Below are 7,139 nucleotides of genomic sequence, written 5' to 3'. Positions count from 1 at the left end.
CAGAGCAATCCAGACACCCGCATCCCGGCTGGAAACTTTTGGGAAAAGAGGCGCCCGGCATCTAGCAGGTGGAGACACGGAGCAGGTGGCTGAACAACTTCTAGTTCACAGGAAGCATTCCCTGCCCTCGCAAACCCAGTCAGCAAAAGACCAGCCAGCCTGCACGGTCTCAGGGCTGAGGCTGACGGGCCACTTGAAGAAAGGCCGTATGCCCGAGCTGGATTGGCTGAAGAGCTTGACCTGGGTGTGCAAGGATGTGTGAGGTTGTAGCGAACAATGTGGATTCTCTACATCCGTGCCACACGGCAAGGGATCCTTTCACGTACCCTTTGCTGCAGGTGGGATGCTAATGAGGGCGTTGCTCTGTGTCCACAGGGATTGGTTCCAGGTCCCCTGAGGGTACCAAAATCTACAGATAGTCAAACTACTATAAATAGGGTGGCGTCTGCATTTAATCCAGGCGCACTTTATACTCTCTCTATAGAATCCCTAGAGTCTTATATTGCTTAGGGAGCAGTGACAAGAAAAAAAAAGTGAGCACATGTTGAGTACAGATGTAGTTTTTTCCTATTTTCCCACCTCCCTTGGCTGAGTCCAGTAAGGTCAACTGTGCAGAGGGCGTTGCTATTCAGTGGCAGTCCACCAGAGGGCAGCCTTCAGCAGCGGCCGTTCACAGAAGGTCATTTAGAACAAAACAAGAAAAGATCTACTGCCTGTTGACAAGTTCTCCTCAAGGGAAAAGGAAATGAAACCGAGTCCCCGACTCCAGGCCTGCCACTTACCGTAAAGACACACAGGTGGATGGTGCATCCCACTTTTGCAAGGACGTTTTTCAAGGTCAAAGAACATACGCGCACTTTGAAACGTCTGGAAAGTTACTTGAGTGGTTTTGTTTTTTTTCTTTGCAAACTCAATAGGATGATTTTTATAACAATATGAGACAAAGTAAAACAAGGAATGCACATGGGAAAGGTCTCCATCGTTCATCCACAAATTGGCAAAAATTAAAAGTATTGTCATTATAATTAATGGCACGAATGTAGACATTGGAACATTCGCTACTGACAAGAATATGAGTTGTTACAAAACAACTCGAAAAACAGTCAAAAATAGACTCGGAATGTTGCTCCTGCACGGTGGCAAACATCCCTGATGTCCTCCTTCAGCAGAGGGCGTGGACCGTGACGTGTTCACTCAACAGGTGTATGCCCTGGGGCGACGCCGTGGCATGGCAGGTGACTGGCATCCTCTCAGTGCTGCTCCACTTCTCACCCAGCTCCCTGCTCGTGCAGTGGGGGGCAGCAGAGGATGGCACAAGGGCTTGGGCTCTGCACCTGTGTGGGAGACTCAGGAGAAGCTGCTGGGCTTTAGATGGGCTCAGCTCGAGCCACGATGGCTCAAGTCAGCGGAAGTCAGCCAGTGGAAGATTCTCTTTCCTTCTACCTCTCTCTCTCTTTCTCTAACTCTGCCTTTCAAATTAGGTGAATCTTTTTTTTTAATCGGCATATATCCTGAATGTCAAACTCCTTCATCTCAGAGCTCATTCACACGTGTAAAACACTACTGACTACCAAAGAGCTTTTAATTATATGGCTTATACCTATGTGCAGTCACCGCACAGCACACTTAAACCGATAAACTTTTAAGGGGTTTATTTGTCTATTCGTCTGAAAACCATGACTATCACATGTCAACATAAATAATGTTGTGATAAAATAATTTATTTTCCAAAATGATGATAGTAGTGACATAATTGGGGTCCCTTTGCAAGTTAACAAATTTATTTTATATATATATATATGTATATATATGTGTATATATATAAAAGAATATATATGTACATATATATATATTTGGGGGAATATATATATGATAATTACACAAAGAAGGGAGAGAGAGAGAGATCTCCATTCATTGATTCACTCCCCAAATGGCCAGTCCAAAGCAAGGAGCCAGGAGTTTCTTTCAGGTCTCCCACGTAGGTACAGGCAGCAGGTGGGAGAAGATCTCTCTGTCTCTGCTTCTCTTTGTAAATCAACCTTCCAAATAAAAATAAGTAAATCTCTCAAATAGATCAATGTTTTAAACTCAAAATGGAGGCTGTGTCTGAATGTAAAACGAAAAACTGTAAGACCAAGCGAGAAATCCACGTGGGTGCTCGTTCGAGTCCCAGCTGCTCCACTTCTGATCCAGCTACTATTCACAGTGGTTTGCATTTGCATGTTTTTGTTCTCTTTTAAAAGACTCGTTTATTTTTATCAAAGTCAGAGTTTCACAGAGAGTAGAAGACAGGGAAAGAGGGAGAGAACGAGAGTGGGGGTGGGGAAAGTTCTTTAACCTTCTGACTCACGTCCCAAGTGACCACAACAGCCAGAGCTGGGCCAATCCAAAGCCAGGAGCCAGGAACTTCTTCCAAGTCTCCCATGTGGGTGTAGGGGCCTGAGGATTTGGGCCGTCCTTGACTGCTTGCCCAGGCCATGAGCAGGGAGCTGGATGGGAAGTGGAACAGCCAGGACATGAACTGGCAGCAGCCCTAATTGAAAAATCTTATAGGGCCCGGTGCGGTGCGGTGGCGCAAGTGGTTAAGGTCCTCGCCTTGCACGCCCACAATCCCATATGGGCGCCGGTTCTAATCCCGGCAGCCACACTTCCCATCCAGGGACCCTGCACCCGCGTGGGAGACCCGGAAGAGGCTCCTGGCTTCGCATCGGCCGTTGCGCTCACTTGGGGAGTGAATCATCGGACGGAAGATCTTCCTCTCTGCCTCTTCTCTCTGTATATCCGCCTTTCCAATTAAAAAAATAATAAAAATAAATCTTTAAAAAAAAAAAAGAAAAGTCTTATAAACAAAAACAAACAACCCAAACTCAGTAAATTCTGTATGTTAAGGTAAATTTTGTGCTATGTGAATTATATCTCAATAAGACTGTGAAAAGGGGAAAAAATATTGTATAATGGGAAATAGGTACTGAAAAGATGTTCAATGTTATTAACTATTAGGGAAATTCATATTAAAACCACAATGGGCTACCCCCACCCATCTGTTCGAACGACTGAAAAAGAAACAATGTTGGTTATACAAAATTCTGACAAAGATGTGGCCCAGCTGTAGACATCCTATCTAATGCTGTTGGGAATGCTGAATGGAGTCAGTTTGAAAAAACAATTTAACAGGTTGGATGAAGTTTAACAAAATCTTACCATATGGTCCCATAACCTCCTTGTAGACAGCTATTTCCCAAAGAGAAATGGAAACTCATGTTTATGCAAATACCTCTACTTGAATATTACAGTAGCATTATTTATAACTTCCAGACCAAGAACCCAGCTGTCCTCTGCGGACATGTAAACAAAACTGTGATGTCCCCGGCGGGAGATGAGTCAGCAACAGGTACCACTGCTAGAAGAAGCACGGATGGACCTCAGGAAGTGTGCCAGATAACAGGTGCCAGACGGGCTGGGCTTTTGGTCTAGTGGCTAACATGGTGCTTAGGGTGCGCATCCCAGATGGAGTATCTGCGTTTGATCACCCGTTCCACATTTTTTTCTAGCAATGGTTGGAGCTGAGCCAATCCAAAGCCAGGAGCTTCTTCCAGGTCTCCCACACAGGTGCAGAGTCTTGAGGCTTTGGCCCATCTTCGACTGCTTTCTCCGCCCATAAGCAGGGAGTTGGATAGGAACTGGATCAGCCGGGACATGAACCAGCATCCATAAGGGATCTGGTGCTTGCAAGGTGGTGGAGCAGCACATCAAGTCCACTTCAAGTCCAGCTTCTTACTTAGGCGCACTCTGAGTCACTCAAGCACTTTTGTTCTTGTCACCCACATGGGAGACCCAGATGGAGTTCGGGGCTCCTGAATTTGACCTGGCCCAGCCCCAAATTGTGCAGGCATTTGGGAAGTGAACTCAGAGATGGAAGGTCCCTCTCTCACATACACTTCCTTGTCTGCCTGTCAAATAAAATAAAAATTATTTCAAAACCAAGAAGAGGCATTCAAATGGTTTCATAAAATTTTATGCATATCATAAACCAGAGAGACAACATTGTAGGAACAGAAAAGATATGCCCAGGGCTGGGCTGGACATGAAGGGCAAGGTTGACCACCAAGGCACAGGGCCATCCCAGAGATGTGAGGGATTGCCACCCACGCTCACCGTGGGGGCAGGACCAAGCGTGGTCACGTGATCAGGAACAGTTGCAGAGCGCAGAAAAAATGCAAACAAAAAAAGAGGGCATGACCTCCGTGGATCTGACTTTGAAAACACTGACGGGAATACAAAGTGTTTGCTCCTTTTGCACTGTCCATTGATCCACCCAATCCCAGTTTCCCTCCAGTATGAGATGGGGGCATCCCAAGAGGCAACTTCAACCTGCACCACAACGCCTGCCCTTACCATGTAGCATAGCAGAGTGCAGCATGTTAAATGCTCATTTTACAGTGATTGGCACTGTTTTCTGGATATGTTTTCTGGATATGTTTTCCTAGCAGTCCTTAGCAAGCTGTCTCATTCCTTTCGGTTTAGTTAGCTGTAGCCTGCCAACACCCCCTCCCAGTTCCGTTGGTTTAGCCCGAGCTGGAATCACCCTGTATATCCTTATTCTGCTTCAGGTCTTGGCAGAGTTTCTACCAAGAATCTAGAGCTCTCTCTGCTCTCCTACACACACACACACACCACACCTCAGTTTCCTCAGGCCTTGTTTGTGTATATCTTGTCTACCAGGTCTCTGGTCCAGTGAGCCCAAGACCTAAGCCACACACACACATCTTGCTGCAGACTTGCCGTCAAAATGGGGACACTTCATTCAGTACTTCCAAATGACAGCATTCCCAATCTGTCTTCAGCTGTTTTTGTTGTTGTTGTTGTTTTAAGTTGTATTTATTGGAAAATCAGAGTTCCCAAGTGAGATCTTCCACCTGCTGGTTCACTCCCCAGACAGCTGCAATGGCCAGCACTGAGCCAGGCCAAAGCCAGGAGCCAGGAGTCTCATCCAGATCTCCCATATGGGTGGCAGGGTCCCAAAGAGTGGGCCCTCTTCAGCTACTTTTTTCCCTGGGACATCAGTAGCTAGCATCACAGGCAGTGGCGTAACCAGCTACACCCCACAGCCCCAGGGTGGTTTGTTTTCCTATCTTGTGCAGGCTTTGATTTTATTTCCTGCACAGGAGTGAGAAACAAAGGGAGTTCCTCAGGGTAGCTGAGAGCCTCACTCTTTTTAGCGGCTACATTTGACCTACAGGACAATCCATAAAAGGGCTTTGTTGTTGTTGTTGTTGTGTCCTATCTTTAGACTCATAGGAGATACAGGGTCATTGGACTCCAGTCCGCCTGAGCCTTGGGGTCGCCTGTAGGGTGTGTAAGCAGAAAAAACATTCAGGGGCCAACACAACAGCTCAACTGGCTCATGCCCCACCCACAAATGGCAGCATCCCTGTAGGTATTCATTGCTGACCTGGCACCATTCATGATCCAGCTCCCTGCTTGTGCTCTGGGAAAGCAGTGGAGGATGGCCCAACGCCTTGGAACCCTGCACCTGCATGGGAGACCTGGAAGAAACACCTGACTTTGGATTGGTGTAGCTCTGGCTGTTGCGTCCACTTGGGGAGTGAACTAGGAGATGGAAGATCTTTCTATTTGTAAATCTGCTTTTCCAATAATAAATAAATAAATAAATAGAACACTTTCAGGGTGACCCTGGCAACGTCACTTAATCTGGCGAGGTCACTTAATCTGAATTCTAATCTGTAAATCTGACTAGCAATGATGCTTTGTTTGCAGAGTTCATCCTGATGAATATAAATGAAGCAGTACAATGGTGACGGACAGTTACCCTGGGTCTTCCTCGGCACAGGTCTTGCCGCCCTGGTGTCCTCTTGCTTACAGCGAGCCCTGGAATGAGACGCTCTTAAGGAACAGCTCTAATGACCGTGTGGACGCTGAGGTCCCACGAGCTTACGTGACTCACTCAGAGGCTGTCATAAGCGCATGGTGGCGCTGGGCCTGGAATCCTGGCTACGTGATGCTGGGCGTCGGTGCAGTGTCGTGTACCACCTAGAAAGCACAGGGGTTTCCTCCTGGTCGTGCAGCAGTTGCCAGTGCGCGTTGCAAAGACCTGCCTCGTCGGAGGCTCCGGGCTCTGGATTTGGATGGAACTCCAAGCCTTGGCACGGTGTCAGGGCTGAAATAGGAGCATTTCCATCTCTTTCCCACCTCCCTCTTCCTGACTCACGGAGAAGGATTGCTTGCCCCGGTGCCTTCAGGACACTCACCCATGTCCCGGACCTGGATAATTAAGGCTGCCTCTGACCTGCTCCTGACGGATCTGTGTCACCAGCCTGCAGGACAGGTAGAACAGGTTCCAGAAGCTCTGAGAAGCAACAGCTGTCCTTCAGAGCCTACATCCCCACTCATTTGAAACCATAATCCTGGTGCTGGGACTGCCGGCAACAATGCTATTAGCCATGATACGTGTGTCATCCAACCTCTGACGCCTAAAGAAACCACACCTGGGAAACTCCAAGCCCAAAGTTCCTGGAACGTCCCAAGATGCCCCTGAGGATAATTAAAAACTCAGGTGCATTGAAACAATACAGGAATTCATGGCATCAGCTTTTTTCAGTTTGTCCAGAATATTTTTACATAAACAGTCATGTGACTGTGTGTGTGTGTGTGTGTGTGTGTGTGTGTGTGTGTGTGTGGTCCTGCATGACCGGATCCCTGCTTATGTCTCTGATCTAAGTCCTATCACTCCCTTGCCACCTTACCATCAACCACAGCAGTCCTGGGCTTTCTCTTGGTCATAGCTCAGGGACTCTGCAAGCACTGTTCACCCCCCCTTGGAAGTTATTTCCTAAGAGACTTGCATGACTCATTCTTAGACAAAATCCAAATGTCAACTCCAATGTCACCTCTTTGGGCCGTCTTTGACTGCTTTCCCATGCCACAAGCAGGGAGCTAGATGGAAAGTGGGGCTGCTGGGACATAAACCGGTGCCCATATGGGATCCTGGCACATGCAAGGCAAGGACTTTAGCCGCTGGACCACTGCACAGAGCCTGGTAATTTTTAAGATTCTGTGGTTCTTATTGCAAGAAAAAGAAAAAGAGGAAATAAGTAAAAGATCCAGGAGCTAGGAACTCC

This window comes from Ochotona curzoniae, unplaced genomic scaffold (genome assembly GCF_017591425.1).
Source record: "Ochotona curzoniae isolate NIBS_2020 unplaced genomic scaffold, NIBS_Ocur_1.0 contig_2321, whole genome shotgun sequence".
NCBI classification, from domain to species: Eukaryota; Metazoa; Chordata; class Mammalia; order Lagomorpha; family Ochotonidae; genus Ochotona; species Ochotona curzoniae.
Note: the sequence above shows the minus strand (reverse complement) of the source record.